The sequence below is a fragment of the Chaetodon auriga genome, chromosome 3, assembly GCF_051107435.1.
Source record: "Chaetodon auriga isolate fChaAug3 chromosome 3, fChaAug3.hap1, whole genome shotgun sequence".
Lineage (NCBI taxonomy): Eukaryota > Metazoa > Chordata > Actinopteri > Chaetodontiformes > Chaetodontidae > Chaetodon > Chaetodon auriga.
In genome coordinates this window covers 5388421-5409348 of record NC_135076.1, presented here as the reverse complement: position 1 = coordinate 5409348, position 20928 = coordinate 5388421, and the positions used below count along the sequence as shown (strand labels likewise).

Below are 20928 nucleotides of genomic sequence, written 5' to 3'. Positions count from 1 at the left end.
GCTAGCATGGCCACAACTACAACACAAAAATACAGACGTATTCATAGTATTGATCTTTCAAAAATCCCATTGGTTTAAAATGTATTTCAGTTTTATATTTGTACGTTGTTTTTGGAGAATTACCGCCAACCCCAGCCCGACTACACCATCCTTTTCCATACTGCGACACCCATTTTGATGTTTATGTGACTGGAGTGTGCTTCCTGCAGAGAGGAGCTCAGGCCTACCTCATTTTCGCCTGGCAGGTCAGCTGCTCTGTGTTTCAGTCTGAAGCCGTTGGCTGCTACTGAACCGTTTGGCTCTTTTCTCTACTAGCGAGCAAACCTACAATCTAGACCCAACTGTCCATCCAGCTCATTTTAAGGGGATTTATCACAATATATGCCCGTGTATCCAAAACACATCGGTCATTGGGGATTCCTAGCACCGGTTGGCCGGGTCTGAAGGCCGTTATAACGGTTTTTCGAGGTTTAATTAGAGCTAGAAAACAACGGTGGTGGAGGAGGAGGAGATTCCATATTAGGAGCACAGAGGAGAAGGCACCCCCCTTGTGTGATTTGGAGCTTTTGGTGAGTGTTTACCGTCATTTTACGTTGTTGTTGCCGTTATAAATTATACCCCGGCGTAGAGCGATCACATATGACTGTAAATACAAGGTTTGAGCGGGTTATTGCGCCATTTTGCACGTTTATTTGTCTATTTTCTGTCGGGGTGGGGGATGGGCAGCCTCAGCGCGTGAGTAGGCGCGCGTGCACGGTGCATGTGTTCGTAGCTCTCGTGGTTGGTTTGTGTTTGTGAGCGCGCGCTTCCTTCCTGCAACTCCTGCTAGCTTTGAATTAAAAACACTTCACTGATTTTTAATCTTAACCACAAAGACATCTTACTGAACACTTCACGTTTTTTTCACCCGCGCTGAAGATGTTTTGGTTTTTTACGCCCTGAGCTAGCAATCTGAACTTTTTTACTTAACAATTTCGTTTTGTTTAGATAATTAAGATTTCTTACTGAAGTTACTTTGTGTTTGAATACACTTTGTACCTGTTCTGATAACTACTTGAGTTCTGATAAATACCTGACAGTTGTGATAAATACTTGAGAGTTCTGATAAATACTTGGAACAATTGTTACAAATCAAAACGGAAACTGTCCTTTGAGCCATGTTAGCAATTTGTCCCATAGTTTCTTAGCAGTTTGAGGTGTTCTGCTAGTTATTCCCACAGTTTAATATAAGGCTGCTGTTTATGATGATTGTCTGCAACAGACAGTAGATTTGTAAATGTGCCAACGTGCATTGCATATTATTATTTATTATTTTATTACTTTTCTTATTCAAAGCTTTTCTGGAGTGCTTTGCAGCTGGTTGCTCCAAAGCCATGGGTGGTGTGGGGGAGGGGAGAGCACACATCCACACACACACACACACACACACCCAGGAGGGCCACTTGCCAACCTTGTGAAGCTCAACTCAATGACACAATGTACCAGTCCCAGATAAGGAAAAGGCTCTGATTCTGCTTAGCCAGAGTCAAGATCTGCAGGCTAATTGGGTTAAAGTATTTTTAGGCCTGAATTGAAATTTAAATCAAATAATTTGTTTTTGAACTCACAACTCTCCTTTTCCCAGAATATTTCCCACCTGAGTTCTTGGCTGTGTTGTTTTGTTCAAATATTGCAGCTGATATTGAAAGTAGGTTATGTTCATAATAATGCATGAGGAGGTGTCCTGATGAGCCTCGGAGTGCATTATCACACATTAACCATGGCTACATAGCAAATGAAAAAAGCAGCTGTGGCGATGTATTTTTTCTTTTTAAATTGGATGTTTGTTACAGAGCCTGAACACTAAAGCTCATACTGATATTAGTTGGTGTTTATAACCGATTCCAATACCAATATCAAGCACACCATCAGTGGTCAGTGGTTGCCTGTAGTTAATGCGGTTTATCATGCATTGTTGACTTTAGTTGGCCACTATTATCTCACATTTAGATGGTCAAGAATGTTGAATATATCTCATACATTTCTCTCCAACCATATGTCAAGGTTATTTAATCTTTTTTTTTTTTTGGATTAGGACCACTGACAACAATCTAGTTTTTTACTCATGTACAGGTGCACAACATGTGTGCATGTCAGTCGTCAGTGGGCTGTCAGTCTTTGTGGTGTATTCAAGTCCAACTTATAACAGAGGAGGTGAAGGCAGTACATCCTGTGGTCTGTGTTTGTGCTTGTGCATTGAGGTTGGCTTAGTGTGTCAAGCAAGGACATGAGCAAATTGCACAGAAACAAGTATTGAACAGAAACTCCAATCCCGTTTGTCAGCGTTTAAGAACGTTGAAAGAAATGCTCTGTGCATAAATACAGTGCAGAATGGAGGCCAGTGGAACTGAAGCTGGTACAGAATCGGGTGTGACTTTGGCTCTGTGTGCAGATGTCACTTTGGTGGACACACAGATTTAATTCATTAAGCCTGGAGTGGCTGATTCCCTAAATATTCCCTGTATTATTTTTTGTTTTTGTGCTTTTCTGGTTGTATTATGTAATTGGACTGACATAGTTGTTATTATGTATCCGGATTATTACACGTCAAATACTAATTTATAGCCAGTTAATACACCACAACTGTTGGAAACCATACCAAGAATTGAACAACTGGAAAAGCAAATCTGCTCTCTGCTGCGTTATTGAAGCAACACAGCTCAACTCACATTCGATGTGGCTCGAGTGCTTGTAAAAAAGGGTTGTTTGGTGTCCATCATAGATGCCCCACATTAAGGTCAGGGTTCACAGCTGCTGTTGATGACTGATATTGAAGTACTTTGTGACCAATAAATAACTCATAAAGATAATAGATACAGCCCCATTGTTTCATGTTGCGTCAAACAAAGAACTGAACATATGCAGGACTCCATTCTTCTCTTTTTGTCAAATAGCTGCAAGTCTTTTGTTCTTTTTGACTGCTCTGAGCACCAGTATGGTAACAGTGTGAGTAGACGCACATCAGAATCCAAGTGTTGACTGGCTTGACAGAGTTTTTGCAAGTGACAGCTCATTTGACTGCAGCCAACTTGACTTGTACAGCTCCTTACATGCTTGCTAATAACTCATTTGAAGAGTCTCTGAGTTTTACAGCATTGTGTTAAGAACATAGATTGAAGAACTATCACAGTTAACTCCAAGGCATCAGTTCTATCCTAGTCAGGAATTCAGAGAGCCGTCTTCTCCGAGGGTAAAGGCCAACAACGATCCTTCCCCCTGCGTATGATCGTGCTGTGATTCAGAGTGTGCACGGAGATGAGGTGCTAATCACAGAGGGGCTGTGTTGTCAATGTGTATGTAAGAATCAATATGTGGCCGTCAGTGCTGATATTGTGGCAGGCTGCTACAAATTAATCAACGTATGGGAAACACTGTGGCTATAGAGATACATACAACATCTAATAATTGTTGTGTGGCTGGCACAGACATGCCATCCTCAGACACACAGGATATGCGTTTACTGTCCATAGACTTCTGTAAATGCAATGTGATAATAACTGTTAAATGAACTGTACAGTAGAATTATGTAAGCAGCAGATGATCTTGTGTCTTCATTTTTCTGCTACTTTGGGATTTCCTTTCATGATGCCATAATTCGTTAGTGTATCATGCTAGCATGCTCTAAATAAGCAATGTAAGTAGTAGAAAGCTTAGTAAAAATAGTGAAGTGCTTCATTTTGACCCTATATATGAGTGCATTTGAATGGCTGTAATAACCTTAATGTAAATTTTACATTTTCCTGAGCTGAGTGGGGAAGCAAAGAAGCATGCAAATCTTTTGATAGCTAATGGATGTGGCCACCTTTTCTTAACCCACTAGCTTGTTGGCCATCCTCACATTGGCCCAGTTTCCCTGACTACGGCAAGTGCGGTTTATATTAAAGACAACACTGTGCCTGACACCAGAATTTGAAATGAGGCACTGAGAAATACCCGTGGTGTCTCTGTATATTCAATTGTGTCTTTTGCACTTTCACTTGATAACTCGGACTGAGAGAATAAAGCTAAATGTGTACATTTAAATCCTCTGTGGCGCTGCTAAGCTGTGACCAGACGGGTGTTTACGTACTGGATTTGCATACGTGTCCTCGATGTTGCATTTCTGGAGCAAATTCTGAGCACAGGACAAAAGAATATAGTTATTTACAGGGCAGGCAGCTGAGTCATGTTATCTACACAGGACACATTGATTAGTTGGCCTTATTAAATCAGAGAGAGAGAGAGAGAGAGAGAGTGGTGGAGTAGTACAGTTATGTAACCACTGCTCATCAGTGTTGTGAATTGAAAAGGGAAAGACAAAATGGACAAAGAAGTGCAGTGAGTGAAAATGTCTTCCTTAGTTAGGTAACGGCCTAACATGAGATGGAGAGACACAAATATGAGCAGGCCTGAATACTGTACACCTGCAGACATGTTGCTTGGAACATTAAGGATCCGCACCTCCACAATGAGTGCATAGTTAGTAGATAGTAGAAATTAGATACTGTGTATGTTGGCAGGGGGAGGTGGAGGTCTCCAGGATTTGGATCTCTGAAGCTGCGCGTCCAGTCGCTAGCAGCTACAGTGTCCATGTATCAGCAGTGTCTCACAGTGGTCGTCGGTCAGTTATTACTTTGTCAATATTACCATAAGTGGACGACAACACCATTATCGATGACAGCATCTTGTTAAGTGTGAGCTAGTGTGGCATGGTGGTGTAGTGGTTAGCACTGTTACCTTAACGTCCACACAGTGCAAAATGGACGCATGTGTGGTTTTATTTTAGGCTGTGCAGACCCTTGTGGATATCGGCAACACAGACCACTGTGGCTGCAGATGCTAACAATATAGATGAGACCGCTGGCCAGCTGGGGCCTTTCCCTGTCGAGTTTTCACGTTCTCCCCTCTTTCCTTAGGTGAATTAGTGACACAGAATAGTGTGAATGGCCTGGAGCTTGATTGTAGTAGTGTATTGCTGGTCAGAAAAATGGCAGTTAGCTATTTTGTTTAAGGTTTAAGGCACAGAAATAAATGGGTTCACGTTACCTTTTTACAACTGGTGGCTGATCCTTTTAAGTGAACTTGTTCTAAGGACATGCAGATTTTAAGTGCTCAGACAGGTTGAAAGGAATAGATAAGATTAATCTCAGACACAAACACACACACACACCCTCAGAACATACACACTCAGGCCTTCTCACATGCACACACAAACATAGTTGACAGCAGTCACATGGTGTGTGTGTGTGTGTGTGTGTGTGTGTGTGTGGCAACCCCAGGGGTCAAGTTCAACATTGTGAAGAATGTGTCTGTGCACGGTGGCCCTCCCCCTCTTTCCCCTTTGAAGTTTACAGGCCTGCAGCCCCTCTTCCCCTCTGCTGCAGAGAGGCCGAGGGGGATTATTTGTACCCTGCAGCTTCCGTTTCAACCTTTGGGAAAGTCCCATATCACAGTTTAGTTGACCATGTAAATTAGAGGTGCTGGACCATCTGATATGTACTGAATTAGAATATATCACAACTAATACAGGTATTGATGATAACACAATATGAAGACTGAATTACTACTCTGTTCATAGCAATCTTTTAAAAGACTTTGGGAAGTGCGTATTTTTCAATAGTCTTTATTAATGTTTTTGATCAAATAATACCTTTTCCACTGTTTTAACTGCAGCACAAAGCTCAACTTACGCCGTTGCAGTCCAACTTCACCTGACAGCAAACTGTTCTGGTCAGTCAGATATGAGCTACACCTGCCAGGTACAAAACCCTGTAACATGAACTGTGTTTTGTTGTGCTAATCTGACTGTCTATGGCCCAATCATGTGGATGCAATTGATAAAAATCAGCTGTCTTCCTAACAATATAAGCGTTTTTAGAAGCCACACGGACAGAACAAGAAACTAAGCTGCTATGTTTTGGTGTCACAGACACACCGTCATGTGGAAGAGGCCCTCTGAGAACGAGAGAGAGGCAGCACACTAACAAGAGCTCAACACTTCAACATACTCTTAAGAAATGCACCCCCATCAGCAGGTGCAACACGCCAGTTCATGGCTGTATGTGTGGAGTCGGATCAAAAATGAAAAAGCTACGTCTGTTTCTGGTCAACAACAACTGCATATGGAGGCTGTTTGCGGAAGAGCTGTTTCATAAAAAGTAGTGCAATGTTGTGTTACATCAAATTCAATTGTGAAACAGAATTTAGAAAAATTTCAATGGAAATCATTTTGAAATCTGTTTTATAAGCAGTAGCATCTCAAATGTTTTGTTGTTTCAGGCAGAGCACTGGTGTTGCACGTGTATCAGCTGTTTTATTCATGCTACACAATCACCCGCTCATTCACAGCCTGTGAAACCATCAGCTGACTAATGATGTCCAATCATATTCGTGCAGGTATGCTGTGTGGCCTAACCTGACACCTTTCACTGTTAATCTACTGATACTCTCATGTAATTGCTGTTTGCTGCTGCAGCTCCCTCCTCTACCCCGACCTCCTCCTCATGTGCTGTGTTTTTAGAATTATTCATTTAACTCACGTTAAATGTGTCAATGAGCATGTATTTTTAATAATGGGTGAGCAGTCCTTCCAGCTCAATCTGCACATTGAGCACCTTTGCTATAAATGGTCCACCCTTTGTGTTTCTGATTGAACCACAAGCATTGACATTTGGAATGCTCACTTTGCTTATAGGCTGATGGGAACGCCCAAAACAACTGGTGTCCCTGTGTTGTTAAAAAGAAAGGAAACAGGCAGTGGGCATTCCGCGGCTTCCAGGATAGGGCTGACCCGCCGGCAGAGGAACGCCACGCTGCAGCTGCACTGTGGGTGCAGATTTAATCCATAGTGTGAACTGCTGAACTGTCTGCTGACTCTGACTGTGTGGCCATTGCAATACGGTTTTGGCAAACATGCTTGATTTTGTCAGTAGCATCAATGAGGATGTATAGTGTGAATGAAATGAATCACTGTTTAGATCTGGAATGAACATGCATCTTGGGCGATCTGATCACCAGTGGACAGCTTTGAATACATCAGTTCACGTCGAGCCAGAGCTGAGTAGTGCTTCACGTGCTAGGGGTGGGTGGTATACATGACAGCGTATTCCGTGCAATGGTAAAAGTGTGCTCACTGGGAGGGATCTGGCAATACAACTTAAATGGCAGGACTACCCCTGAAGCTGTATTTACACAGTGTCATTCACAGTCTATAAAGTGCTACTCAGCACGTGAGTGGGTGTGTTAATGACATCGCACACAGCTAATGCTACTACTAGCTACTCTTTACTGCTTGTCTGTATATTGCTTTCGACTCTTGCTTACCACGAAAACTGAATTTACACAACAGTTACTATACTGTGAAATCTACCTTTACCGTGGTATCAATTACAAATACCGACTGTGATAGAAGATTTTGGCCATATGAGTACTCCGAGGGTGCCATGAATGAAATTACTGCAGTAGCACCAGCTTTAAAGTACATGTGTGAGATGAATCAATGGTGCATCGCCCTTCTGCTTGGTAGCTGTTGTCTATTGTGCACTTAAAAATCATTTCCCCGGCTGAATAGAGTCCAAACATCCAACAGCAATACCTGTAATGCTGAGAGAACGGCTGCCATATTGGTACAGGGGAGCTGTGTTAAGGCAGCAGGTCTGTCCACAGTTAAAATCATCACAGCTCACCGAATCTTTCTTACAGTTCTTTCTTAATTTGACCATGATTAACAAATATTATTTTATCCATCTTACTGCATAACTTAAATGAAAAATGCCATTTTTTTCTTTATCTGACAGTTCGCTCAACGTAGCATCAGGAAAGTCGCTTCACTTCATAAATATCAAGTTCAAATGTTGTGAATTGTTATTCCCTGTTGCTTGGTTTTGGCATTTCCTGTCAGATGTTAGAACATCCAAAAGCAGCACAGCAGCAGAGACACACCTCATAAGCTGGATGTGTCATTGACTGCATATATCTATGAGCGAGATGAGCCGGATAGCCAAAACCCCAAAACCAGCCTGCAAGGAAGAGACGAGTGAAACACTGAAAATAACGGCGAAAGGCAGAGTGGAAAAAGGATTTCCCTTGGCTTGTTTTCAATGAGGAACAGCAGCTCTTGTTCTGTTGCTTGTGCAGGGAGGCTCCAGAAAAGATTTGAAGAGACGACCCTTGTATAATGAGACCTTTAATTAAGTGATGTTTGCTCACGGCTCCTGGTTGTGGCCAATCTGTTGCATTCTGTTAAAGAACAAAGAAACCTTGTGGGATCTAGTTTTTAGTTGTACACCACTTCCCATACTTTGTTGGAGTCAATCTCTAATAAGAGAACAAAACACGGACATTGTTTCTGTTTGCGAAGACTGACCTCCACATGGGAATCAGACAGCGTGTTTTGTGTCTTTATTTATCCATTTTTCCTGCTGTTGTAGTTTCTTCTTGTTTTGCAGTTAAAAATGATGCTGTTGGCACATGAATTATTATGTAACCTATGAACCTTACTCTAACCTTACGCAGAGGATGCCCAGACCACCTCAGACCACCTCTGAATGTAGCGTGGGTAGGGTTGCAAAGGTTGGTAAATTTCCAGCCAGCATGCAGTTATTTTTGGGGGGAGCAACATACACAATACCAGGTCTTGTGGCAGGTTTTGGTAATGCTATGGCCATTTCACTGAATTGTAACCACGCGCTGCATTCAGCAGCACACTCTTCTATCACATGTATAGTTATTTTTGTTAATCATGTGGTTTGTGGAGAAAATTCAATTACAAAAAACCTAATTCAATAAGAAAATGGTTCAAATTTCATATCATTGAATTTGATGTAATACAGCATTGCACTAGGGGAAAACCGAGGGAGGGAAAACCCTGGTTTTTATACATTTCATCCACATTTTGTCATTTTCAATGATATCTGTGTTTTACAGCTTCTTCATTGCAGACATCATAGGGCTCTAGAAACTGTTCTCTATGGTGGTCCTTTATTATGGATGAATCAGAATGTTTCAAAATTGTCGACCAAGCTGAAACAGTAGTAACAGTATTTAGTGGAGAGGAAGTGTGCTCATGAATAAATGTGATAGACTTTGATTTTATTGATTGATAGCTTATGGGGGAATTGTTGGCATCTGTACATTAAAGAGTACGGTCTAGACCTGCCCTAGATGGAAAGTGTCCTCAGATGACTTTTGGAGCTCTATAAATAAAACAGAATTGAATTGGAGCAGATCATACAGAGTGAAAATGCAATAAGAACATCGTCATAAGGCCGCATCACGAGAAGGCAATGCTTTTGCTCTGAATATAAACACATGTATTGTTCGAATTGACATTTGTAACGGACAGTAGTCCGTGCTTTTAAAAGGGCTCCTGTGCTTCAGTGGAATTGCAGCACAAGAGTGTCCACTGATACTGGAAGATATAACAACTGACCTGTTGTTATCTGTCCACGCCTGCTATCTCTGTTCCTGGTGTGTGTGTGTGTGTGTGTGTGTGTGTGTGTGTGTGTGTGTGTGTGTGTGTGTGTGTGTGTATGTGTCTGATCTGGTGCTTTTTCTGCTGTAGTACTTCAAGCAGATCGTATAAGCACGTCGAACTTCTCAGTAGACCGTGCCACATAGGGAGTTTACAGGAGTAAGGTAGGCAGATTTACCTCTAAGATTGGTAGATTTACCACTCAAGATTTGGAAATGTTGTTTAACGGTACGTCTTTGATTTTTGATTTCACACAGAAGTAAACGAAAGTGGTATGCCCCCAAATACTGTACTAAACACTGCTAATGATAGGCTCTGTGGCTTTGTAAGTAACGCAAGGTTACTAATGTAGGTAATAAGTTAGTTAGCCGGGCATGCTAACATTTGCAGCACACATTAGAGCAGATAAACACACTGTTTAATCCATCCAATGTGTTTTTGGTTTTGAAAAGGCAATAAAAAAAACACCACTTTGAAGGTTCAGTTTCTGTCCTCCTCTCTCCCTTTTCATGGATGATTTTTATTGAATAGAACTAGTAATGGCATTTGCACTGGGAGCAGAAGTGTCACATTTTCTTTGAATCAGGGCCGTATGAAATTTGCACAGCTGATGTCAATGATTTACCAATCGACTAATAATGAGTACCAGACCCCGAGCATGCCACCTCCATAGTTCAGCATTATTGCAGTGATCTGGAAACTGTTCCACAGCCCATCTCACAAGCTCTCACTAACCCCAACAAGCTCTCTGTGACTTTGAGGTTGCATTTTTTTTTTTGGGCAGGGTTTCTCCCCTCTGATGAGTTGTCGCTTGTGTACTTCATGAGAGAAACAGCCGAGGTGTACTTAACTCCAGCTAAATGTGGGGTCCTTGCAGTCCTCTCACATATTGCATCATTATCAGTGATATCTGGGGCTCAGCGCTGTTTCAGAAGTTGATGTGTTTGTCTGGAATGGGTTAAATCTGAAGGTTCAATGCTCTGGTGGAGCTTGCGCATATGGCTTTGGATTGGCCAGTAATAAAAAACGACTGATCTCATTATGGATTTGTGGTGTCAACATGTACTTACTGATATAACCCATGTTTATGATGTGGCATTGCTGTTGAGTGAAAGGCCTGAGGTCCATAAGCTCCCCATATATACAAGAGAGCAGTGATTGTGTGTCTTAGGGAAGGTGTGATGTTACAGTTGTGGCTTGCTTCCTACTGTGGTTGTTATGTCTGACATGGATTACAGTGTCTGTTACGGAAGAGCTGAGAGATTTAAGGGGCAGCCCAATAACTTGGTTTTAATGCACAGTGAGAGAGTACAAAGGAATCAAAAAGAAGAAGCAGCTATACACTTATGCGCCTAGTCTATTTTTGCCAAGTCAGAGCAGATCGAGCCGGCCAGGAAGTCAGACACAGAAAAGCCATAGAGAATCTGTTTTCAAAATAAAACACCCCGTGCATGACTCCTGATTGTATATCAGCAGTACCCATAATTAAACCATTTCACGACGTAGCCTACCAACCCATGGTAGAAGCACAAACATCAAGGAAAAAACGACCAAATCAACAAAACTGAGTCAACAAAACCAGGCAGGCAAAACATAATAAAGGAAGAAAAGAACATAATATGGCCTATCTTAAGGCAGCAAGTTTCCTCTTTCTTAGTCACTTAAAATGCTCAACATTGCAGCTCTGCACCAACAAGCTGGTTGGGCTTCCACAGTTCGAATAGCTAATTTAGCAGTGCAAGCTAAGGCCACAGTAATAGATGTATTAAGAAAAACTGGGTAATGTGTTCCAAGATGGTGCCTGCTGGGTGCATACACCAAATATGTTTTTCAGGTTTCCAACGTGTCCTCATTTTGGGGCCCACAGAGCATACGCCGTCTCTGGTCTGCACAGACTGCTGGGATTGTTGAGACTGTGCGTGTTAGAGACTTCCTCTATCCAAATTGGCTGACTTCCTGTTGGCTCCTTGCCAACCCTGGTGTGCCAGCACTCTTTTGACCACAACCAACAAACATAGCTGTCAGCCACGAAAGGACACAACAGCACATACACCGTGTTACAGCTAAATATGCTGCTGCTGTCAGTGTATTTCGTTGTACCACCACCGCACCTGTTGGAGCGGCTTGCTTAACAATAATCAAGCCATAATATAGAGGTTAGACTGACACTTTAACTGTGCAATTTGTGCATTGATTTAGTTATCAGTCCAAATTTTTGACTTATGTGGCAGTTTGTTTGCAAACGTTTTGCAGGATAAAGATGGGGTCGGATTGTCAAAGCATTCTCCAATTGATCAGTGTATATATAAAAAACACATTTGCTCCAGATTGAGACTCCAGGCTGTTTGAATGACACAAAACCATTGTTATTTTCAATGCCTTCGTGCTGACTTGACCATATTAGTGGAAATTATAAATAGGTCATACTAAACTGGTCTCGTGCTGCACACGTATTTTGATTGTGAGTGTTTTATTAAAGTGACATAAATATTTGAATAGAAAATAATGCAGTTTTTTTTCAATAGCTTCCATGTCATGTGACTCAGTGACTCCAAATCAATACTGAATTCTATCACAGCACTGGACGAATAGGACACTCTTCTTTTTTTTGAATTTTAGTCCTTGTTCTATTTTAAATGAATATTTTTTTAAATCCAAATTCAGCAGTATGTTATCATAGCTTCCATATCATGTGACCTATCTGTTGGCATCTGCTCGTTGCGTTTGCTTTTTCCGTCAGGCTCTGTGCCCTTCTGTCAACAACAACAACAACAAAAAAAAAGTATAAAAAAAAATAGAGAGCTAGGACAGTGAAACATGTAGAAGGAGACTTGGGTTTTGTTGTTGTTGATTCCTTATATAAATTTATATAAATATTCCGTATATAGAAAAAAAAAAGAAGCTGTAAACATAACATTTTCATTTACTTTTCCTAACAGAAATCAATGAAATGCTGAGATAAAGGCCTCCTGTATATTTAAAAAAAATGTTTTCTTCCAACCCTGAGCAGAGGTCAGGTCCCCCAGGTCGGGAACCAGTGCTGTAATGCCACCTCAGTCTGCAGGCTTCATAATTAGGCACACGGATTGAGTCACAGTATCACCAAAATGGAACATTATGGGCTTCACAAAGGTAGTGTTGACTGCAGTGTATTGCTTTACATTGCACAGGTGTGTGATGGCCACCTACTGTTGGCAGCAAACATGGTGTGTTGTTGTCTCCCACTGTCCTCTGCCTGAAGAACCGAGCCATTGTTCAGACTTCTGAATGAGTGCCGGTCACATGGTTTGACCATTTGGTCCACATGTGCTGCTGGCTGACGCCTTTAGCCTTTTTACTTTCAGTGCATTCAGTTTAATGATCTTCTAATGAAGGTACAGGCGGTGAAAATGTCTCTGACAAACTGCTGCTACTTAGTATCGAGTGTATTGCTCAGAGCAAACACTGTTACATTTGCATTCAGTGTGTGACCAAAAACAATTGTGTGTGTGTGTGTGTGTATGTGTGTGTGTGTGTCTGTGTGTGTGTGTGTGTGTGTGTAGGCCGAACAAACTTGTATTTCCCTCATTGTAAAACAATTGCAAAGCATATTTTATAAGCAGCTTTTGCTGGAATATTGTGTGTTAACATGTCACTTAATAGGAGAGCAGTTTGTTTTGTCTTGTGTGTTGTTTTTAGACCATTTGTGACTGAATTGTAAACTATGTAAAAAGCCAGAAAATAGTGAAAAATGTCAGTCACACTAAGGTTATGTTACTAAATAGCTTGATTTATTCAACCAGCAGTCCATAACCCAAATATATTCAGTTTACTATTGCATATAGGACAAAGATTAGCAACAAAGTCTCAAATTGAGATGCTTTAATCAGAGAATGTTTGGCATTTGACAGAGTAATTAATTATCAAAATAATGGTTGATTTATTTTCTGTTGACTGACTAATCGCCCTCATCATTACACCTGTTGTGCACATACATGACCGTCCTTGAACATATGTTTGTAGAGCATGAAATACAGTAAAAAAAACAGGAACCCAATCGTCAAAACATGCTCCAGCTCATCTCTAGAAGTACTCTAAAGGGGAACTTTGATAGAGAAGATTTTGGCAAGTGCTTTATGAAGGCAGTTCTACCATATTTGAAAGAAATTACAGACTGTGCGATGTTTTGTGCTGCTATTCAAGTTCCTCAAATTCACATTCATGTTAAAAATAAAGGCAAAGTTCCTTCGACATATTGTATAAACATGCAATTTTCACGTTTATATAAAGTTCAGTTTCCCTCTAAAAATAAACCCTCCCGCTCCTTTTTGGAGTTCTGTGAGAAATGAGTTATCTCTTTACGTTTCTTGTGCAGCCTCTGTGACGCTTGAGTATATGATAGTTGCTTTTCATTACATGATGTGACCTTTGACTTTGGATACCACAGATTTCCAAAGCGTTTACCAGAATCCTTTGCTTTCTGTCAGGTAATGTCATTGAAAAGCGTCCTGACTGAGTCTCCCATATCTTGTCGTTGCAGGTCCTGAGCCCATGGTACAAGGCCCTGACTGAACATACCGGTGGTGCATACAGACTTACTACTGTGGTGAGTGATCTACAGCTGGCCGGGGCTGTAAAATGTTTCTACCTGCATATTCACATTATAGACCACGCAGAGCTTTGAATATTAGAACGTGGAATATCTGTAACACTCAAAAGACATGGCAACTTATTTTGCTTATTCCTTCACAACCGTGCCTTTTCAATGACTCTGTTTATCTCCAGTTTGTAAAGCTTATACACATGGTAATGTGCCCACTAAATGTTTCCTACATTTGTTGTCCTTACAATTTTTACTTGTATTCTGAGTTATCTTCAAGTGGCTTCTTTGTTGGAGTTGCCGGGCAGTTGCTGGCTCGGTGACAATGGGGCCGATCTGTTGAATTGATTTCTATGTTTGAGTGCGCCTACTTCGTCATGCTTTAGTACCGTACTATGTAGGTTTTTCAACCCTAGATTTTGTTTGATTTGGTCCAAATCAGTGGATAAGTTGCTAACTTGTTCACCTATTGGTTCGGTTTCTTTTTATTTTGTCTTCAAAGGTATTTTTTTGTATTATGTCTTTGTTGGACAGGATAGTAAAAAAGCCTGTAGGAAACAAGGGGAGGGGTATGACACGCAGCACAGCTCCTCGGCCTGAACCCGAGGCGTCACACTTATGCGGTATGCGCCTTAACCACTCCGCTATCGGGTGACCTGGTTTGGTTTCTTTTAATGCAGAAAGAAATTTAAGCAACATGTATCACACAGGGATGTTCCAGCTGGTTCAACCAGCCGAAGCAACGAAGGTTTGAAAATTCCCAAACCTGTTTGGCAGTCTCCATAACACTCAAGTTGTTAGTGCACTGCTTCCCCACATACAGACCACATTTCCCATAAATGCTGTTGCTTCCTGTATCCCTTCCTGTCACCGGTCTTATTTTACTGAGGAGAACATACATTTTGGTCTTGTAACCATCTGTGATTGCCAGAAAAGTGTAGTTTGAATTCCACTAGAAGAACAGCATGCTCTTCCTGTTGTGAACAGTTACAGAATCCAGCAGATTCCCAGTGAACCCTATCCAGCAGTGCACAATGTACAGTCCAGGATAGTGACCCTAGAAGCTATCAGTCTCCATTGTGATGGTCGTGTTTGTTTACGCTCAGATACCCAAGGACTTTCTGCCTGACTTACTGACATTGCTCATTTGGTTCTCTGCTTGAACCAAGACACTTTGCTCTGACAGCTATGTGACTGCTGCCACCCATTTTGGCAACTGGCAGTGTTGATGTCAGGTCAGCCTTATTATAGGATGGCTTTGTTTTCTTCACTCCTCAGCTCACCTTGTTTGTGAATCCAGTGTGTTTGTTATTTACCTAAATAGCCTATAAGCACTTGCGCACAGTTCTCATTTCCATACCAGTCAGCACCATAAACCAAGGACCTCGTCATTTTGCGCATAGCACAGGAAATCATTTTCCATTGTGCTATTAGTGTTGAACAGACAGACAGACTTGTTTGGAGAAAGGAATAGTGATGTCAGCCATATTGGTCTCTGTGTTATTGTGTGATTTTATTCTCACATATTGGTTTTGAGCTGTGGATTGCATGCTGCTCAACTTGCTGCAGTGTTTTTGAGCAGTCACTGACTTTGAATCAGAGCTGTTTATGCCAGGAGTTAAGGACAAACAGCACCCCAATTTGTTTGTGCCCCGTCTACGGAAACCTTTCACCCTCAGCTTTGTCTTTAATTCCACACTGACTCCTACTATTGTTTCCCACATGTTCCTGCTACTGGGGAAAGTTGGCTGGTTGTCAGATTTCTCCTGAATTGCCCAAAGTCTTCAGAAAACATGTCCTCGGATTTTAGGATGTGTTTTGTATTTGTATTGATGCAGTAGTGTGCAAAACTATGTTGCTCCCACAAGGCTGGAGAGAGAAGAAGGGAGCCTTTGTTTGAAAATGATTCAGCGCACAGCATTGATTCAGTGCAGCAGTTTGCCTAGAAATTAGCTTGGATGCTACGCCTCTTCCAGAGTGTGCCCCCATTCTCAAAATATACCACAAATATTTCAGACACTTCTCCTCTAGTGTGTCCTAAAGGAAGCCAAAAATTCCACACCTCTTGCAAAGGGCACGTCCCTGGTTAACCTTGATGCTCCAAACCTTTTTTTGTCTGAGAGAGCGGAAGAGTTAGAGCGCTATAAAAGACAGAAAGTGAGATAATTAAATACAGATAAGGCTGGATGATAGAGCAGGAGATTAGGCTCGCCACCGCGCTATTTTCATTTGCCCACATGTCTGGCAGAGACACAGAATTATAGATGGTTTACACAAGTTATGAGACAGGATTTGATTGCACAAATATGTTTCTTGAATAAACTGCATGAACCTGTTGTCCATTAGCTGCTTACTTTTGGGAGCTTTTTCTCCTCTTCAGGAATGGAATGATATACAATGCTGAGGAGGGCCAGAGGGGAGTAAAGGGTACAGCACAGAGAAAATAGAAAAAAGCTGGGATACAGCAGTACACTAGTATACCAACTTACCCTATGAGAGGTCACGAAAACACTTAATGGCCCTTTAAACACATACATTTCAAACAAGTCCATATTCACTCTGTAGTAAATGCACTTTTGTTTTTTATTTTGAATCTTTGATTTGACATGAACAAGGGGCCTCAGAAGTCAATTAAATCCTCTTTTCAACAAGCTTTTCCACGAATTGGCAATGATAAGAAAGCTTGTAAAATATGACCCATGTTGAAAATAACAAAAATATTTGTCAGATGGCGTTTATGAGGACACTGACGCTTTAAATGCTCTATTTGTGCATACCTCCAACCCAACCTCTACACTCATACACCTGTTAGATTCTTCACAGCCACCATGTAAATGAAGTAGTATTGTGGTGCGCTAGCAGGTTGTTGTCTTACACAGGTAATGGAGTTTACAACATTTTATTCTGATGCCAGCTTCTCTCACACCTCCATGGCCCCCCATGGTCTCCTAATACGGCCACCTGTCAATACATTGGCTCATCATGTTTGCGCACTACATCCAGTTCCTCTGTCTGTTTATAGAAATAGATGTGGTTAGTATGGGTATGTGGCTTAAGAGCTTACTACAATAAAACCACTCTAAACAACTGAAAACACGGCTTTAATCCAGATTGTCATCAAAGCGTAAAACCTGTATTCTCTGTCCAGATTAAATTCATTAGCCTCTGTTGGGTTTGGTGCGATGTTGCACTTACCGATCAATCAGAAATCACCTCCTCACCTCCTCGCTCCGGCAGGCTGGTGCCCCAAGTGAGGACTGTTCTTTTAACAGCTTTGCCAAGGTAAATGGACTCGGGTGGATGTGGAAAGTTGAAACTGTGAATTGACTTAACTTCAGTTAACACAGAGCTCCCAACCTTGGGAAGATATTTGAGGTTAGTAATGTTAGACTGATATTATGTAATTTGCAAGCTATAATAAAAAATGTAATAAAGCAAAAGTAGTTTTTTTTTATAGCCGATGTTGAATAACTTAATAAAAGGGCGGGTGTGTGCACGCAAAGCTGAGGTGGTGCATGTGAACTAAGCGGCATACTGTTAGGGTAGTCAAAATACAGTATTTTCCCAAGGTTGGCAGGTCTGCATGTTTTTCTTTGTAAGGCACATCCAGTTGTACTTGTTGTGCTGTACTCCATGTGATATCCAGTCCCACTATAAGGACTTCAAAGCAAGCGGTGACCATGACTCGTACGTGATTCGTGCAACACATTTGACCTTCTAAAGACATTCTTTAAGTGACTGGGATTCTGATTAAGGTGAGATCTTTGTAATCCAAGCCAGCATGGCAACTTGCAGTGAGATAACCATCACTGATTCAGTCGCCTTCACTGGCCTGCTGCATTCAGATGACGGGGAGCCTGGAGCAGGTTTAACTGCCCGTCAAGCGAGGCTAGCTGGCAAGGCCTACATGCTACCATCTGTCACCGACAGACAGCTAGCCTCGCTGACCTCACATAGGCCATGTGAGGCAGAGCTAGGCTTGCCAATGCAATCTGTCACTCCAAGAGACCAGTAACCCTGGAGAGGGGGAGGGGAGAGCCGCATGCAGCTTGGACTTCATTTCTGTTGTCGTTGCACAACTGCACAGTGGAGTTTAGAAAGCCATAATAGGGGTTTACAGTATGAGTTTGGGTTGAAAAAGTAGCTAAAATGTCATTATTTCCTCCTTTTTATGGCAAGCGCAAACTAAGAACCAAAACGGTTAAGATGCTGCTGTACTGTAATCTTCTGCCACAGCAGCAGTAGTACACAATGAGCAATGATACATAAAGCTACGTTATGGATATATATATATATATATATATATATATAAGAGTAACCAGCGTTACGCTTGTGGCAGTGTGTTGGAAGACTGCTCATTTTTTCTGTTTTGAATTTTACTGGGATTAATGACCTAACTGCTCCTGCTACAAGCTAACACAAAGCTAAGGAGTTGGTCGGTGTCCTAAGGGAATAACAGAGACCCTGTTGTCACCAGACTCTTAAGTTGCTCATGCCCATTCTGAGCTTACAGTGCTTTTTAAAGCCGCAGTAGGTAAGATGGAGAAGAGAGCAGACTTAGCCTGAAAATTTGAACCAACGCAAGTTCCACGTCACCACCCCCTCCCTCTCTGCTGCACTCATGTCCTGCCTCCAAGCCCCTCCTCCCTGCAGTGTCTGCGCGGCTGCCATGACAACCAGTAGCGTTAGCCTTAGCATCAGAAACAAGCTAACTCTGCCCAGCCGCTACATCTCAGTCGCTAACATACCATACGCGCTGCGGAGTGTCACTGTAACAATCATCATATTAGCTTTCTGGTTATTTGTTGTCTTAGCCGTACATGCTGTTGTTGGCAGTGGCGGTGTGGGCAGTTTGTCCTTTGCGGGTGTCTGTTGCTCCGCCATAGCTTTCACTAGCCTCCTGATGCCGCTCACAGAGCTGAAGCCGGCAGCATGAGCAGAGGGAGGGGGCGGTTCACAGCATGTGTAGTGATTGACAGATGTCAGACACTCCCTCAGATGCTCCTCTGGCTCTGATTGGTTGTTTTGTGTCGGGCACGGTGGATTCTTGCAAATCACAGTAGGAGCAGTAGGTGGGACCAATGGAGCCAGTTTTTCACAGATTATGGTCGTTTCTCAATACCAAGTACGCCAAGTTCGGACTTACGAACTTGGCAGTTTGGACTTAGCAAGTTCGACCTGGGAGTACAGTCTCTTCAGGACGGGAGGACGCAGGACGGTCACCATCGCAGCTCGTCTGCTGGTTATCTCCGAAAACTTTGGAGCAAATTTTAAACTACGCGCTATCGTGATGAATCGACCACAGATTTTAAGTTTTAACATCCACTTTCTCACATAAAATAATCTTAAAACCACATTCCGTACTACTAAAACAGTAGTATTTCGAAACTTGTAACTTAACAGTTGTGAGTCCTCTCCTCCGCTATCATTGCTACGAAATGCATTCTGGGATACGTGGCTGCCCCAAGTCCACACAAGTCACCACCCGATGCATCCTCGATAAAATGGGAGGGGCAAGAACACATCCGGGTATTTGACTGTACTTGGCGAGATGCGGACTTTTGAATTGGAACAGTACTTGGACTGAGACTGATGACGTTTCTCAAGTACACAAGAACACAAGTACAGAGGAGAACGCATATTGAGAAAGGCCCGTGATGTTTCATGTACTGCTGTCAAGGCACAGGGACAGTTTTAGCAAATATGACAAAAAATTACTTTTATGCAAGTTACCTACTGCAGCTTTAAGAGTTGTGCGTCTGCCAGTTTAAAAAGATGTTCACTGTTAATACTAAACATCACTGTTGCAATAACCACTACTGCCGCAATATCACACTGAAACTACGTTAATTGTAGTCACAGTAGCACAGAACAAACTAGCTCGGCTAGCGGTTAGCTTAACACGTTGCGAGGCTAATTACTGAAATTGTCTTTACCGACACACTTAACATCAATTAGACAGTGTGACAATAATAAATACGAAAGAGAAAATTGAGTTATTGTGCTACATGAACCTTATAACACTAACATTAGAATTTATCATCATTGTCTGGTAACTACAACAGCAGCAGAAACAGAGCAGAGGATGAGCGGAAAGAGTCGGAAGCGGAAACAAATCCATGATTACAAAATAATGTTGAGTGCGATATTTTACAGTGCTCTCTGGTGGGTAAACTGTTATGGTGACACTGCCTCTATATTACCCATCAGCCAAGTTAATATTGGCTGGTCATATTGGAAAGTCGGCCAGGGTGTAATGTGCAATCCTCTAAAGCTACAGGCTCATCCAGGCGCTATCAGAGAGTCATGTCTCCTAACTTCCTTTGATGAGCAATGTTAAACGTGGTTTTGATAGGTAGACGGACTTGCAGAAACCTCCACTTGTACGCAGGTACAGGCAGGCAAAACAAGCAGCCCTCATCCACTTTCCCTCCAAAGAAAAATAAAGTGTCCATGCATCATGTTATCATTTCTGTTTTCTTTCTAACAGAGAAAAAAATGGCAGGAAGAATATTTGATTGATATATAGTTAACATGTTGTTACAGGAAGTAGCGCATTACTGCATATTTGATAAGGGTTTGTTATGTATTTACTGCACCTCTTTGAGTGGGCTAAAGCTGCTGATTGGATGTTTCATTAGCCCGTGTTTGGCTTAATGAATGATGTATGCCAGCTGATAACCCAAGCTAAATCTGATTTACTTCGTGACATTGATTTCATATTGCGAGCGACAGAACCTCCCTCACTCTCATCAACATGAATTCACTCTTGTCGGTGAGGAAACAGGTTATATGCTGCATGTGTCTAATCGTCATGTCCTGATTTTCTTGTGGTGTTGATTGATTGCCTCTCTCTCTC

The 20928-nt window shown here is 41.9% G+C and overlaps 1 protein-coding gene across 1 annotated transcript in view; it reads left to right on the top strand.

Annotated features, from left to right (window-relative positions):
- Positions 1-290: 290 nt before the first annotated feature.
- The window catches only part of tbl1xr1a (TBL1X/Y related 1a), a 37006-nt gene continuing 16368 nt past the window's right edge, over positions 291-20928 (top strand). Inside the window, exons 1-2 of the mRNA XM_076723144.1 lie at positions 291-569; positions 14010-14075. The gene's annotated coding sequence lies outside the window, so the exon portion shown is untranslated. The remainder of the gene's footprint in view (positions 570-14009; positions 14076-20928) is intronic.